The sequence below is a fragment of the Callithrix jacchus genome, chromosome 8, assembly GCF_049354715.1.
Source record: "Callithrix jacchus isolate 240 chromosome 8, calJac240_pri, whole genome shotgun sequence".
Lineage (NCBI taxonomy): Eukaryota > Metazoa > Chordata > Mammalia > Primates > Cebidae > Callithrix > Callithrix jacchus.
Genome location: NC_133509.1, coordinates 85843407 through 85859491, shown reverse-complemented (window position 1 = coordinate 85859491; position 16085 = coordinate 85843407). Strand labels below are relative to the sequence as shown.

Genomic DNA, 16085 nt, shown 5'->3' with positions numbered 1-16085 from the left:
ATTCCAGTTTAATTTGTAACAAATTCAGCCCTATTGTTAATTTTTGACAAAACAGCTGCCTAACAACTTATACCAATTGCAATCACATTATTTTATAATTTGCACACAAAACTTTTCGTTGCTTTTTTTCTCCCCAGGTTTCCTTTACAATATTTGTTCTTTAAGGGGAAAAAAGAATCTATTAAAAAAAAAATCTACTTAAAAAAAAAAAAATTATGAAGTAAGACCACAGATAGCCGAGGTCCAAGCTCCTTGTTACTCTGAAAAATCAGCTGGAAACAATCAACCACTAACAGTCAGACCACTATGATTTAAGTGTGTCTTAAATCTGCTTCAAGGAACCAGGCATAGTCTTGAGGATAATTGTGAGGCAGGAAAACAGGCCCGGATGCAGTGAACCCAAGGACTTCTTAGAAGTAAATCAAATGGAGGCCAGGTGAAGTGGGTGGCTCACGCCTATAATCCCAGCAGTTTGGGAGACCAACGCAGGTGGATCACCTGAGGTCAGGAGTTCGAGACCAGCATGGCCAACATGGTAAAACTCTGCCTCTACTAAAAATACAAAAATTAGCTGAGCATGGTGGCAGGTGCCTGGACTCCCAGCTACTCAGGGACTAAGACAGGGGAATCGCTTGAACCCAGGAGGCGGAGGTTGCAGTGAGCCGAGATAATGCCATTGCACTCCAGCCTTGGCCACAGGAGTGAGACTTCATCTAAAAAAAAAAATCAAATGGAAACACTTCAGCCATGACAGGAAATATCCTCTTCATTTACATAGATCACACACAGAGTAAATAACTTTGTACCTTCCCTTTAGCCTATTCATTTACATAGGACACACATCAAGTAACCAATGGAAGCCTCTAGAGGGTATTTAAACCTCAGAAAATTCTGTACCTGGGCTCTTAAGCCACTTGCTCAAGCCTATTCCCACCCTGTGGAGTGTGGTATCATTTTCAGTAAATCTCTGCCTTTGTTGCTTCATTCTTTCCTTGCTTTGTGCATTTTGTCCAATTCTTTGTTCAAAACACCAAGAACCTGGGTACCCTAAACCAATAATAATTGGGCAAAAGGGCTTCTTCTCCTGGGATGAATGGCCCCTTCCAAGTAGGGTAAACACACACACGAAGGATTTTAGTGCAAATGATAAGGATAAAAACACTGTTTAACTCAGATGAATTCGCTTTCTTTACTTCCATACATAACGCACCTGCTAAGGATGACTTGAGTTTCTAAATCCCAGACCCATGAGGCATGTTTCATCAATATGTCAAATCATGTTGCTTCCATTTTTTTTTACAATTTCTCAAACTATGAGATGCAAGCTTAACACTTCCTAAAATGTTTTCTTAAATAGTAAACCCCACTTCAGTAAGGCCAGGAGCACCATATAATTCAAATAATGCACAGTGTACATGGCCAAAGGGTGAGTGAGGGCCAAGGAGGGTTGGCCCCAGGAAAACGCATGAATATAAATATACATGCAAAACTTCCCATAATTTCAGGGATCCTAGATCCTATGAAGCCCAGATCACAGGTTCAGAACTCTACTCTATTATTCAACCCAAATAAATAAGGTTTGTACTTCGCCATACTGATTGAGAATTTGTTGCTGAGTCAGTCCTAACTTAGGCATAAAACTTGTTACAAACGTGCCCTTTTCAAGGTAAAAGAAATCTTATTTTTACCATCGTAATAAACTATATTGTCCTCTGCTACAAAACTTACATTTTTATCTTAAAAAGATCTTCAGAGGAGAGCTTTCAAGCATTTTCTCTGCAATTTATCTTCTGCCCATGAAAAGGTCACTCTTTAGCCTTTTAAGTCTAACATTATGGAAAGCATATCCAGAAGTAAAAGTCCCAACATTTATAACTTTGTAATATTTATTTCATAGCATTTTAAATTTTACTGAAGTGAGAATTTATCAATTGAAGCTATTGGTTATAATAGCTTAAATGAGTGAAATCATGTAAGAATACATCCTAACACACAGACTCAGCTGCCAAACCCAAGTTAACTTAATAATCGATAGTAAAAGAAGGAAAAAAAGCATCACACTTAATTTCAGGATGCAGCTATAACCTTAAACTCAATTGTGTTTGTGACATCATCATCCCTGTGCTTTAGTATAAACAGGGCCCTGATATTTGAATGACCTTCAATAATAAAAGATTTTTTATAATCTTTAATCTTCCAAAACACCATTAAAGCCATAGTAAAGAGAATTTTCTAAGTATAAATCAACAATACCAGAAAGAAGAGAAGAGCAGGCCGGGCATGGTGGCTCATGCCTGTAATCCCAGCATATTGGGAGACCAAGGCTGATGGATCGCTGGAGCTCAAGGGTTTGAGACTAGTCTGGGAGACATAGTGAGACACCGTCTCTACTAAAAATAAAAATAAATAAAAATTAAAAGAAAGCCAGGTGTGATGGTGTGTGCCTGTGGTCCCAGCTACTTATGAGATGGGAGATGGGAGGATTGCTTCAGCCTGGCAGGGGAGAGGTTGCAGTGAGCCAATACTGTACCACTGCAGCTTGGGTGGGTGACGGATTGAGAAGCTGTCTCAAAAAAAAAAAAAAAAAAAGAACAGAGGAGTACTTCTGTTTCAGGTAATTTAGTGGAGTGAATAACTTGAGAAAAACTCCTAGGACAGATGTCTAAAAGTTCTGCCTAAAAAATTCTTATATCTCCTTAAATTCATAGCTGGACATTTGAGAATCTCCTCAAAGCTAAAAATGAAGCAAAAACTTGAATTCAGTGAGGTAGCCAAGTCCAAGCGCTAACAGCTACCACTGGAGCTTCTGCTGGTCACTGATGGACTGCGTCTTTTAATCCATTGGTCTTTACACAGAAGCACTGGAGAAAAAGCCTAGCACAAGAGAGGTCAGATGAGACCCACCAGCAACTCCCTCACTGGCACCAGGAAATAGCCCTCAGAGATGGAGATAGGGAAGAAATGTGCCTATTTCACCTTGGCTATGGAAAAGAAAGAGAAAAAATTTCCTCCATGAGTTTCTATCCACAAACTGACCCTGCACACAAAGGCAAAATTCATACAACCCTTAGGTGTGAAAAACCCCAAGGTGAGAATTTAAAACACCTCCAATTGACTGGTAGAAATTTTTCTAGAACTGCTATTAAAGAGCTTTGCAAAGCCCCTCCACTTAATCAGAAATTTCCCTATCTATAATGCCTCAATAACCAAGAAAAGTAAAGAATAAATAAAATTCTGAATCTCAGTTTTGCAAAGTTACCAGAGACTCTCAAAGTTCTATGGTCTAAGATGTCACCATAAGCTTTAATAAGTCTGCTCGGGTCTATCAACTCTTGCTTTACGAGTAAATACAAGCCTGCCCAGACATCTAGTAATATTCCATCTGATTCTAGACTCTAAACACTACTGGCAAGCAGATAGGACCAAATATTGCAAGGAACTCATGATAAACATCCAGTCTTATCAATAGGTATGAGCAGGCTTTCCCCCAAATCCTCGCAAACAAACTTCACACAACCTGAAACCCAAAGACTTGGTCTTCTGAAGGAAACAATTTACTTGTGAACTGACAAAAATAAAGCATACAATCAAACTGAGAGTTGGGATTATACACATTTTCCTTTTGGAGGAGCCACCCAGCTTCTGATAGTTCCATTTTCTTGTAATGAGATCAGATGATTTTCTAGGTAACATACAGGGACAAACAGCCAGAAAATCTAAAATCCCATAACATATCATATCATATCATATATCATATCATATCATATCATATCAATCATATCACATATCAAAAAAAAAAAAAAAGCTCCTCTCTCCACCAAAACTATGCTTGGGGCTTTTTGTGGGAGCTAGCTTTTGTTCACAAACTTTCACAGACAGAAAGCTTGAAAGAGAACTAGGGAACAGATTATGCATATTTGGAGACTATCTCACTTTACCCAATTTGGCAAGTAAAACACACTACTTTCTTTCACTTTAGAACAACCTAATTAATAGTCTTGACACTATAAATTTCATTGAGTGGAGCCAGACCACTCTTCATAAGTGGCCCCAAATCAAAAGGATTTGACAATACCCAAAGGAGTATGTTCACCAAAAACAGATTAACACAAAAACCTACTGGCTACTACCTGCAAATCAGAGGTTTGTTACCTTGGTAAACTCCTAACTGCCCTCAGGATAGTCCTTGTTATCACCCAAGATATGTATTGATTAATCAACTTACCCTCTGGAAAAAGCATTGCTTTCTCCTATGAAAGGAGAAAAAGTGGATCTTGGTTGAGAATTGAAACCCTAATCACTCAAATTCTGAATTGCTTTCTGCTGTCTTCAAGCCTCTTCACTTTGTAAGAGGCCTAGAGGTAGAGAAACTCCTGCATGCTATGGTTCAGATAAAAGCAGGAAAGCTCGAATAAACAATGCTAACCACGACTATAGAACTCCCTGCCTAAGAGGTTCAGAACATGGAACTGAAAAAGAGCCCATTAGTTACAATATTGATGTCTTGAGAGAACATGTGCTATTTTAGGGGGAAATGGTATGTTTATGGCCCTGCAGATGTCTCTGGCATCTTTAACAATACTAAAGAGATCTGGCGAGCTAACAAATAAATCATAAAATTAATCATAAATTAATTTTATGATCTGACTAATAATTCCATACCTGGTACTGCAGACTCATTATATAGGAGATAAAATCTGTTCTTCTAGCTTAATTTGGATACTCTTGACTCATGGCTTAGAGGAAGACAACAAACTGATCATAATCCTTCTCTTGGTATATTTTAGTTACAGGGGCTCAGATGGTGTGTTCTCAAATTTTAAATGCTTCTGTCCAACTGTTGTTCTTACCACATGATTAAACAAATGATCATTCAGCAAAAAGAACAGAAAAACCTAACACTTGAATGTTGAAACAACCATCTGGGAAATGATGCATGATCATGATACTATAAACAGCAGTGAAGTTCTACATTGATCACATCCCCAATAGTTAATCCATCAGATCAGGCCAAAGAATGGCAATAACGGAGTCAAAAGGAAAAACTCTTTCTTCTATACTCACAACACTTCTGACACAAAATGTATGGGAGTGTTCCACACCAAGCAATTTTCCAATTCTCTGTGGATACCAACAGGGTGTCCTACAATTTAATCCTGACACTGACTACAGAGTCAGTGTAGACCCCACAGGTTAAGGGCTCATTCCCACAAGACTGCCCTCCTTACTCCACTTCAAATGCCAATCAAAAGTCCAAGCCTCCCACATTTCTGACATCTATAAGTCAGGGATCCCTAGGAACCCCTCCTAAGGTTCAATAACTTACTAGAATGGTTCACTGAACTCAGGAAATGCTTATTATTTCTGGCTTATTATAAAGAATGCAACTCAGGAATGGTCAGAGAAGAGATGCATAGAACAGCAAGGTATGTGGGAAGGGATACAAGTTTCCATGTGCTCTCTAAGCATACCACCCTCCCTGCACCTTCATGTGTTCACCAACCCAGAAGCTCCTAGAACCCCTTTATTAAGGGTTTTTATGGCAGTTCTATTACACAGGTATGACTAATTCAATCACTGGTGACTGAACTTAATCTCCAGCCCTTCTCCCCTCCTGGGAGGTCAGGGGGTAAGGTTCAAAATTTCAGTCTTCTAATCACAAGGTTGATTTCCCTGGTAACCAGTCCCTATTCTGAAGCTATAACATTTAAGGGCTTTCACCACCACTCTTTTCATTAAAATATAAAAAGACTCACCATTCACTCCAGAGATCTCAAGCTTCTGACAAGCTCTTATGTCAGGAACAAGGAATAAGATTTAAAAAGACACACTTATCAGCCCATCACTAAGGAAATTGCAAGAGTTTTAGGAACTGTGTCAGAAAGCAGGGGAAAGACCAAATATATATTTCATATTATATTACAAGAAGATACACTAAGAACTGAAACCATCTGCATCCACACAGCTTACTGTCAATATCAACAACTGTCTTCATTCACATAGCATTAATATTCTAGGAACCTTAGCCAGGATGGTAAAATTGCAAATAATTTTATTTGTTCATTTCAAGATAGTCATTTATCTGAACACTAATGAACATATCATAATCATTTATATGAACACTAAACTACTGCACTTACCTTTGTCAAAGTAAACACTCCTTTTTCAGAATATAGTATTGAATGTCTACTTCTCAAGATTCACTTTATTTTATTTTACTATTGAGATGGAATTTCACTTTTTGCCCAGGCTGGAGTGCAGTGGGTGCAGTCCATCTTGGCTCACTGCAACCTCTGTTGCTCAAGCGATTCTCTCCCAAGTCGCTAGGACTACAGGCACATGCCACAATGTGTGGCTAATTTTTGCATTTTTGGTAGAGACCATGTTTCACCATATTGGCCAGGCTGGTCTCAAACTCCTGACATCAGATGATCCGCCCACCTTGGCCTCCCAAAGCACTGGGATTAAAGGCGTGAGGCACCATACCCAGCCAAGATTCACTTTAAAATCCTATCCCCAAATTTGTCTAATCATAAGCCCCCAAATTAAAAGACCCACCATAAGCCAGACACCCAAGGAACCCAAAATATCCTGCCTTTGCTCTCCCTTTAAGCCATTACCAAGATGCTGTCAATGTAGTGATCAACAGGATTATTATGGTGTATTTCAGGAAGACAGGATTTTACAATAGAGTAGGAAGTTTAAATTACAATGTGCCACACAGAAATGTCCCATGCAAGATTAGGGCAGCATAGCATTGAAGTTACTACACTTACATTCTCCCAAAGCGTACTTTGAGAAATACTGATCTCTTAGGATGTTTAAAGTGGTTCTTTAAAAAGGGGTTCTACATGCAAACAAACTTGAGAGATACCAGCTTGAACAAAGGTAAACTGGTCTTATTAGTAATGTGTACTGTCAACATTCAACTGGAACATACTATATTAACATATATGTCAAACTCATTTGACCATGAGCACTGTCCTCATAAATATTTTGTGGGATTAGTGTTCTACATAAAACAATGTGAGAAACACTGAACTCTACTAAAGCCAATGATCCTAGGTTCAAGTCTTTATTCCAACACTTACTTGTGGTGTAATCTCACCTGTCTTTTAGCTTCTCAGTTTCCTTATCTGTAAAATAATAATATTTATTTTAGTACTCTCCCTGTCCACTAATAAATGTTGTTGCTAGAGTCACACTTGAGATAAAGAACAAGAAAGCCCTTTGCAAACACAAAAGTGACATACATATGAATAAAATGGTATTTTTGTTTTGTTTTTGAGATGGAGTCTTGCTCTGCTGCCCAGGCTGGAGTGCAGTGGTGCAGTCTTGGCTCACTGTAACCTCCACCTCCTGGTTTCAAGAGATTCTCCTGCCTCAACCTCCCAAGTAGCAGGGACCATAGGTGCATGCTACTACACCTGGCTCATTTTTGTATTTTTGGTAGAGAAGGGGTTTCACCATGTGGGCCAGACTGGTCTCAAACTCCTGACCTCAAGTGATCAACCCACCTCAGCCTCCCAAAGTGCTGGAATTACAGGCGTGAGCCACTGAACCCAGTGAACAAAGGGTTTTTACTCACGTTAAAGACAAGGTAAATCCATGGGGATTGTGAGACAGTAGTATTAGTGAAATAAAATGGAAAATATTCTATTAAAAGGTTTTTTCAGCGAAGTTGGATAACTAGCACAGTTGGGGCCTTCTTTGTGGCTTAACTCAAGATCAGTGGTAAAGAGCAGAATGAAAAAATACATTAAGAATTTATTCAGATGACAGTGCAAAGACATAATATGATTCCATATGAATTTGAACACTTCTTGCTATGATAAATTTTGTAACGACGTTTCTAAAACAAAACAAAACAAAAACCCTCAGTAACCCAACTAGTCTTTTTATTCCTTAACAGCTCCCCATATGTACAGGAGGAAACATCACTGATGTAACTAAAATGCCAAGATAATCATTCACCTTGTAAATCTATCTTTTCTAAGCACAGACACAAAGAGTAATGAAATTACTACAGGCATGGGTGTCACAGTACAAACTGTCACCCGATAGATCTCTTAAGTCAATAGCCCTTTTTGATAAAAAATGAGTTCTATTTAACAATATGACTAGAGCATTTAACTTTACAGTTGTACCACATAGCATGGCTTCCAGAAACTCCATTCAAAGAAAACTTTGTAAAGCAGGAAGAAATCTATGAATTGGGAGGTGATTTGAATACATACTATCTGCCTTTTCATGAGCTGCCTAATTAGAAAACTTCAGTTTATTCATCTCCCACTAGATGTATTGTTCCAGACTTTAAAATGTTACAGCCCAGAGAGAGATCCAAGATGGCTGATTACTAGCAGCTCAGGATTGTAGCTCCCAGTGAAAGCACAGAGAACGAGAGGATGCCACACTTTCAAACGAATTTTTGTTGCTCACGGACCAGGAGATTCCCAGTGGAGGAGCCCCATGGGTTGCCAGCGCGATTCTTGTTGCCGGCGTGGCGGTTCTTTGTACAGAGTAAACAGGACAGGGTCCCCTTTTGGTCAACGTTTGAAGCTCCAGGAAGGCAGAGTTGCCTATTCAGCTGATTGAAAAAGGGACTCAAGAAGGAAGCCAGATCACAGATTCCCAGGCAGAAAAGCACCAAGAATCTTGACGCCGCTATTTTAGCCAGTGCAGTGGGTTGCTCAGATTCCGGTGCTAGGAATCAACAAGTTTGACATCCACTCAGAGACCTAATTTGAAAGTTGGTAATTACAAAGACGACAGGTAGATAAATTTACAATGATGGGAAGAAACCAGCATAAAAAGGCTGGGAATACCCAAAATCAGAATGCTTCTCCCTCTACAGGGGATCACAGTTCCTCATCAACAAAGGAACAAGGCCTGATGGAGAATGAGTATGTTCCATTAACAGAATTAGGCTTCAGAAGGTAGATAATAAGAAACTTCTGGGCCGGGCATGGTGGCTCAAGCCTGTAATCCCAGCACTTTGGGAGGCCGAGGCAGGTGGATCACGAGGTCAAGAGATCGAGACCATCCTGGTCAACATGGTGAAACCCCGTCTCTACTAAAAATTCAAAAAATTAGCTGGGCGTGGTGAGGTGTGCCTGTAATCCCAGCTACTCAGGACGCTGAGGCAGGAGAATTGCCTGAACCCAGGAGGCGGAAGTTGTGGTGAGCCGAGATCGCACCATTGCACTCCAGCCTGGGTAACAAGAGTGAAACTCCATCTCAAAAAAAAAGAAACTTCTGAAGTTAAAAGAACATGTTCTAGCCTAATGTAAGGAAACTAAGAACCTTGAAAAAAGGTTTGACGAAATCCTAATGAGAATAGACAATTTAGAGAGGAATATAAGTGAATTAATGGAACTGAAGAATATGAGAACTCTGCAAAATATGCACAGGTTTTAACAGTCGAATTGATCAAGCAGAAGAAAGGATATCAGAGGTCTAAGATCAACTTAATGAAACGAAACGAGAAGACAAGATTAGAGAAGAAAGAGTAAAAAGGAACAAGCAAAGTCTCCAAGAAATATAGCACTATGTGAAAAGACCTAATTTATGTTTGATAGGTGTACCTGAATGTCATGAAGAGAATGAATCCAAGCCGGAAAATATTCTTCAGGATTTTATTCAGGAAAACTTTCCTAACCTATTAAGGCAGGACAATACTCAACTCCAGGTAATACAGAGAACACCACAAAGACACTCCTCAAGTAGAGCAACCCCAAGACACATAATTGTTAGATTCACCAGGGTTGAAATAAAGGAGAAAATTCTAAGGGCAGCTAGAGAGAAAGGTCAGGTTACCCATAAAGGGAAGCCTATCAGACTCACAGCAGATCTCTCAGCAGAAACCCTACAAACTAGAAGAGAGTGGGGTCAATATTCAATATCCTCAAAGAAAAGAATTTTCAACCCAGAATCTCATATCCAGCCAAACTAAGCTTCATAAATGAAGGAAAAATAAATTTTTTTGCAAAAAAGCAAGCACTCAGAGATTTCATCACCACCAGGCCTGCTTTATAAGAGCTTCTGAAAGAAGCACTATTCACAGAAAGGAACAACCAGTATCAGTCATCCCAAAAACTTACCAAAAGGTAAAGAGTATCTTCATAATGAAGACTCTATATCAACTAATGGGCAAAATAGCCAGCTAGCATTAAACGACAATATTAAACTCACAAATATTAATATTAATCCTAAATTTAAATGGATTAAATGCCCCAATCAAAGAGACAGACAGGCAAATTGAATAAAAAGTCAAAACCCATAGGTACGCTATAACCAGATCCATCTCATAAGCAAGGACACATAAAGACTCAAAACAAAGAGTTGGTGGAAGACTTACCAATCAAATGGAAAGCAAAAAAAAAAAAAAAAAAAAACAAACAGGAGTTGTAACTTTCGTCTCTGACAAAATAGACTTTAATAGTAACAAAGACTAAAAGAAACAAACAAGGACATTACATAATGGTAAAAGGATCAATGCAACAACAGGAGTCAATGATCATAAATATATATGCACCCAATATAGGAGCACCCAGATACATAAGGCAAGTTCTTAATGACTTATAAAGAGACTTGGACTCCCGCACAATAATAGCAGGAGACTTTGACACCACATTGTTAATATTTGATAGATCAATGAGATAGAAAATTAACAGGGACATCTATGATTTGAACTCAGACCTGGAACAAGTAAACTCAGCGAATATTTATAGAATTCTTCAACCCAGGTCCAGAGAACATACATTTTTCTCAGTATCACATTACACCTATTTTGAAAGTGACCACATAATTGGAAGTAAATCACTCTTGAGCATTTGCATAGCATTTCACAGACTTAAATGAAATATTGGTTGGCTGTTTGTTATTTTCCTCCCTTATTCTTCCCTGTCTCCACTGTTAAGCACAATTATTGGCATAAAAGAGGTTTTCAATACATATTTTTAGACTGCATTCCAACCTGGGCAATAGAAGAAGATTCCTGTTCTCTCTCCCCCTTTCTCCTTCTCTTTCTTTAAAAAAAAAAAAAAAAAAAAGTGTTACAGCCCAGTAACATTTTCATCCAAATAACGGATACAAGAAACTGTCAACTTCTAACTTTACTGAGGTCATTAAAAAAAAATCTACTATCATTTTTTATTTTAAAAACACTAAGTGGAAAGATATAATCTCAGAATAAAGGACTGCCCTAAAGATTAATAAAAATATACCACAATGCCCTATTTTTGTGGACTATAATTTCTTTGGACTCTCATATACAAGATCAAAGAAAGTAACAGATCATTTTATGTAGTTTGCATGTACTCAGCTAAAAATCAGCCAGAAAACTGGGACCATTTAACAACCTGACTTTACATGTTAACAACATTCAATGTAACTAAAAATGTTTATATGTGATCTATTACTAAAAGTTACCAAGCAATTTGACTTCTCCAGCAATAAGGTGTGAAAGCATGCACTGACAAGGAGCTTGAAAATCAAATCCAAAAAAAAGAAATCACATTCTTGACAGGTTTGCAAAATAACACTTTTAAAAATGGTTGCAGTTCATCCTGGCCAACATGGTGAAACCCTGTCTCTACTAAAAATACAAAAAAAATTTAGCTGGGTGTGGTGGCGCACACCTGTAGTCCCAGCTACTTGGGAGGCTGAGGCAGGAGAATTGCTTGAACCCGGGAAGTGGAGGTTTCACTGAGCCGAGGTTGCGCCACTGCACTACAGCCCAGTGCCTGGTGACGGAGTGAGACTTTGTCTCCCAAAAAAAAAAAAAAAAAAAAAATGGTTGCAGTTATAGTACAAGTTACAGACTACCAAGCAGTAAGGTTATTCAACTGGAATCCACCTTTATAAACATTAGACTGAGAAACATTCCAGACAGCATAAACGCAACTCATCCTTTCCTTCCTCCTCCTTAAAGGAAACAAAATGGCAAAATAATTCCTCTTTACCACCTTCAAACTTATATTGTTTCCATTCTCGGTAGACAACTCAAGTAACTGTCTAAAATGATTTATGAGAATTTGCTCACTAAACATAAAATCCAAATATAAGTTATATTAAACAAGCCAAGCAAGGATCTTTTAGGCTCAAAGCCTGTTTTCACACTGAACAACTATATTTGAACCCAATACATACTATTTTTAGCTTCCAGGATTTCATCTCTAATGCTTACAGAGCATAACATTACTGTCAAGAATTATGAGCTACAATAAAATATAGATCCCTGGAAGGAAAACTATAGTAATTTCACCTTTCATTATCCAGTGTGCTTGTTGTATGTCTGATTTGGCCCATGAATTACTTTCAGCCACATACATGCACTCTTTGTTTCCCCTACCTTGGAATGTCACAGTGAGAAAAGTAAACCAGAGGCTCCAAATGAGGATTCTCAGATAATAAAACAGACATGGAATGAGCTGGGTTAAGTTAAATCAAAACACCACTGTTTACAAAGTCCAGAGAGCTGACAGCTATGCTCATACTTTAATTTCAACTGAAAAGTCTTACTCAAAATGGTTACATAAAAGAAAAATTATCTCAAGTAAGATGTCCACAGTTAAGGGGTATTACACCAGGACCTCCCCTTGGCCTTTCTGAGATTCTCTTGGCTCTGCCATCCTGTTAATTGGTTTCATCCTCAGGCTGTGCGATGACCTCCAAATTCTGTGTATCACATCCAGATAATGCCAAACTCCAGAAAAAAAGAGAACTGTCTCTTTTCTGAGTCTCATTTTTAACAGAAAAGATCTTGCCAGAAGCCTGCAGCATCTCAGTGGCTCAATTTGGACCACATATCCATTGACCATGTCAACTGCTGGATTGGATTAGCATGTGTGTTCATAATCTAAACTCAATCCTAGAAGACAAAGATGGAGTCAACTGACCCTGAAGCATATGAATGCAGGGGAGACACAGATGGAGGACTTAAAATCCGGCTTTTGCAGTGAAGAACAGGAAAATGCTAGTAGAGTGACACAACGCAATAATGTTGTCTGTGAGAGTAAAGGGCAGGGCAGGGTTTTTCTTTTTTGGCTCCCCCATCTCAGCAGACTCAGGGTGTGAATTATTTCCTAGTGACCTATTTCATTTTACAAATGTGAACATCAATGCTTAGAAGTGTCCCACTATATCACTAATTTGTTTCAAACTAACAAGTTTCAGGCCTCAAGGAGTTGACAATCAGGTTTTGGAGACAAATATGAAGCTAATAATTATCTTCTTAAAGGTAGAGAAAAAACTTCAGGAATCATTTTACACCTAAGTTGAGGCAAGAGATGTATGGTCTTTTGCTCAATGTCACTTAGCTAATTGGCATAATAAATGTAAGAGAAGAAACATTACAAGACAAAATGTGACTTAACTGCCAGAGGATGAAAAAAATCTACACTAGTGGGCTGGCAAAGACTTTAAACGGATTCAAGCTGAGTTATGAACCAACAATGTAAGGAACATTCACCGAACAGCTGATTTGTTAAAGTGGTCTCAAGAATATGAATTGAGGTGGAAGGTAGGCAGATAGTTAAGAGCATTTAAAATTTCCAACCAAGAAATGTATATTTGATTCTGTGGAAGACAGGAGATATCTAAAGTTTAGAGAAAGTTTCTTAAGACGGCCCTGGTATCAGGCTGGGTGCAGTGGCTCAGCCTGTAATCCCAGCACTTTGGGAGGCCAAGGCGGGGGGATCACAAGGTCAGAAGTTCAAGACCAGCCTGGTCAACAAGGTGAAACTCCATCTTTACTAAAGATACAAAAATTTAGCCAGGCGTTGTGAAGTATGTCTGTAATCTCAGCTACTTGGGAGACTGAGGCAGGAGAATCGCTTGAACCTGGGAGGTGGAGGTTGCAGTGAGCTGAGATCATGCCACTACATTCCAGCCTGGGTAACAACACAACAAAAAGGAATGCCCTGGTATTTCACAAAAAATTAGCTGGGTGTGGTGGTACACACCGGTGGTCCCAGCTACACAGGAGGCTGAAGCAGGACATTGCTTGAACCTGAGAGGCAGAGGTCGCAGTAAAGTGAGATTGAGATTGTGCCACTGTACTCCAGCTTGGGTGACAAAGTGAGACTGTCTCAAAAAAAGGCCCAGGTAGCAATATGCTGAATCATCCTAAGGACTTGAACTGATATTCGAATCCACTGGATAACCTTATTTCTGACATGCTTTATTAAAAACACTGACAATAGGAAGGCTTAAAAAAATACATTGCTTAAGTTACTGTTCAAAAATGAAATATATTTCTGCTAAATTTAAAATTACTCTCTTAATTGTTTTTACATTTAAAAGAAGTTTCAGATAAGTCAAACCTCTGTTTGGTCAGTTTACTTCTGGTGTTTCCATTTTTAGGACACAACCAGTCTGAGTTGTAATACCACTAGGAAGATAGGCTAAAAGTAATGTCACACACAGCCAAGTGGGTAGAGAGAGATACAAGATGATTTCATTACCAGGCAAAATACCAATATTATATTATCACCATTTGCAGTTAATGAATCAAAATAATTACTTTAAAAGAGAAGGAGGAGAATGATGTCAGCAACAGGGTGGAATAGAAGGCTCCTGACTGTCCTTCCTCCCACAGACACACTGAGTAAACACCTATACATGGATCAGCTCTCTCAAGAGAAAGCCAGAATCCAGCTGAAACACACCTACACACCATATGGCTGAGAAAATATCCACATCAAAACAGGTAGGAAAAGTGGAGATACACCAGCACACTAATCCTGTGTGCATGGCACCTTAAAAACAAAAAGGAAACTCCAACTCCTAGCTTCTTCCTGCCTGGTGAGGGACTCATACCACACGTACTCAGCATTTACAGTCCCTGCCATAGGGTTTGACACTGAAATTACTTTGCTTCAGAAGAGAGCACGGCATCAGAAGATTTTCCTCAAGCACAAAGAACAAAGGGGGGTTTTGAACCAAACAAGCACTCCCAGCTGCTGCTAGGATCAGCTCAGCTCCCAACTTGCTCCTAAAAGTGTTTGAACACACACTTTTCCAGCAGTTCCCTGAGATTCTGGCTTCTAACAACCCCTTACCTGGTAACCTACATAGCAAAATAAAGAATAAATCTCACTTAGGGAAGCAGAGGCAGGAGGATGAAGCCAGGAGTTAGAGACCAGCCTGGGCAACATAGTGAGACGTATGTTTCTACTTAAAATTTAAAAATTAGCTGGGCACGGTCGTGTGTGCCTGTAATCTTAGCTACTTGGGAGGTTGAGGCAGAAGGATCACTTGAGCCCAGGAGTTTGAGGCTGTAGTAACTTATGATGCTGCCACTGCATTCCAGCCTGCATGACAGAGCAAGACCTTCTCTCTAAAAATACATATATAAACAAGGCTAGGTGTGGTGGCTAACACCTATAATCTCAGCACTTTGGGAGGCCAAGACAGGAGGATCACTTAAGCCCAGGGGTTCAAGACCAGCCTAGACAACATAGTTCAGACCTCATCTCTTAAAAAAAAGGACCCACAACTTAGCTGGACATGGTGGTATGCACCTGTAGTCCCAGCTACTCAGAAGGCTGAGATGGGAGGGTCACTAAGCTGCTCATGGATGTTGAGGCTGAAGTGAGCCATGACTATGCCACTAAACTCCAGTCTGGGCAACACAGTGAGGCCATCTCAAAATATATATAAATAAATACACCTCTTCGAGTCTAAACAGGAAAGCATAGCACTCCCTGTGTCACCTTCCTCAACTTGCTGAAGCTCTACAATCTCTCCAGAGAAAGAGGTTGGAGACCTGTGCCAGCAAGAATAGGAGGGATGGGACCCCCTGCACCTTCTTGTCCAGCAAGGGTTACCTCTCTATGCCTGAAAGGGAAAGCAGACACTCCCTACCTTCCTCCCTGGCTTACTTCAGTGATAACTCCAGTCAAGTCTCCCCCTGCAAGGAGGTTGTGAAACTTCTGTTTGCTCTAACAGGAGAGTGGGCACTCCCAGTATCATCTTCTCTGACTTGTTCCAGCAACAAATCCAATGTGCAACTCTGTGGAAATAGTTTCTGCATGTATCTAGCACCCCAACTTGTAAATCCTTCACTCAAGGCTTTACTGGCT

The 16085-nt window shown here is 39.4% G+C and overlaps 1 long non-coding RNA gene across 1 annotated transcript in view; it reads right to left on the bottom strand.

Annotated features, from left to right (window-relative positions):
* The window catches only part of LOC144577409 (uncharacterized), a 78457-nt gene extending 71315 nt beyond the window's left edge, over nt 1–7142 (bottom strand). The window contains exon 1 of the long non-coding RNA XR_013521212.1: nt 7109–7142. This is a non-coding gene — a long non-coding RNA (uncharacterized LOC144577409). The remainder of the gene's footprint in view (nt 1–7108) is intronic.
* Between the last annotated feature and the right edge of the window lie 8943 nt (nt 7143–16085).